Consider the following 1,353-nt stretch of genomic DNA (forward strand, 5'->3'; position numbering starts at 1 on the left):
TCTTTCCACCTTTCTCTGGTGGAGTGCCCGGGGGGGTGTGGGCTTCCTCCGCCCTACGGGCTGCTTTACTGCCCCCTTTGGATTTCATTCGAGCTTTCAAACTCTTGACCTCCTCCAGGCCCTGAGAAAAACGGAGCCAATCCTCCATCAGCGCTCTCTACTGAGGATCATGTCCCAATGAAGCCCCAAGGGCTTTGTGTAGGACGTCTGTCATGGCCATGTGGCTCCTCTTTTGGCTAACACTAGCCTTCCCCTCATCACTGGAGGAACTGATTAGTCTCAGGCCCCGGGGAAAGCAAAAATAATAATAATGTTATATTTGTATACCAGGGATTATCACTCTCTCAGTACAGAGAGTAAAATATGTCCAAAAATAAAATATATAAATTAAATTCCCTGGTTCTGAGTATATAATATTGTCACGACTCGCTCCCTTCGCTCCCGTTCCCACTACTTGGGGGCATGATTTGGGGTTTATTCCCTACTGGACCTTTCCTCCGCACCTTATGCTACAGTGCTGTGATGAATTGGGAGCGCTAAATCCCTATTTTCCAAGCTACTTCCCTTCCGGATCCATTCCAGGTTTTTGGCAGCCAGCATGCTTCTTTAACCAAATGACTATGCTTCCCAGAATGCCTGGCCGACTGCTCCACCTCCACCCTTGCAGGACAAGGTTGGGTGGAGGATAGGTAACAGCTGTGGCTGCAGGTGCAGCAATCAGCACACCTGAGGCGTGTGCTCGTTAAGCAGCTTTAAAGCCTCAGTCTTACTTCAGTCCAGCGCTGGTCATCGTTTGCAGTGTTCCTGTTGTGACTAGTCCCTTGTTCCTTGTTCCTTGCCTTTGTACCTAGTTCTTAGTTCCTGTTTTCTTGTTCCTCCGCCCTGAATCTCGGATTCATGCGCTAATTGATTTCTGCTCCCTTGATTCCCTTTTTGTCTTCCTCTGTTTGCAGGCAGCATTTCTCAGTGCTTTCCCCTTTTAGATGCAGCCCAGTTTGTCTGTGTTCTATATTTCTTTGACTCTGTCCTTTGCTGCTGTAAACCCATATGCCGTAGCCTTCCTCTTAGATTAGCTTCCTGTCTTTTCCTTGGAGGGGTAGGGAGAAGTTTGCATTGGTTATTTCGTTTTTCCCTGCTCCTGATCCTTACTTTCTATTGGGATCCATTCCATGTTTTCCATTGCACTTCTGCATTTATTTCCCATTTGATTATTAGGTGTGGTGTGCGGTTGTAGCTAGCTCCTGTGTGAATGTTTATGTTTTCCTCACTAATTTGTAATCACTATTCCAACTTAGGTATTTAGTTTTCCTCCCATTGCTGTTCTAGCCTTTCTGGGTCCCAGTTTCATCAACA

Source organism: Ambystoma mexicanum, chromosome 8, assembly GCF_040938575.1.
Source record: "Ambystoma mexicanum isolate Mex_15411 chromosome 8, UKY_AmexF1_1, whole genome shotgun sequence".
NCBI classification, from domain to species: domain Eukaryota; kingdom Metazoa; phylum Chordata; class Amphibia; order Caudata; family Ambystomatidae; genus Ambystoma; species Ambystoma mexicanum.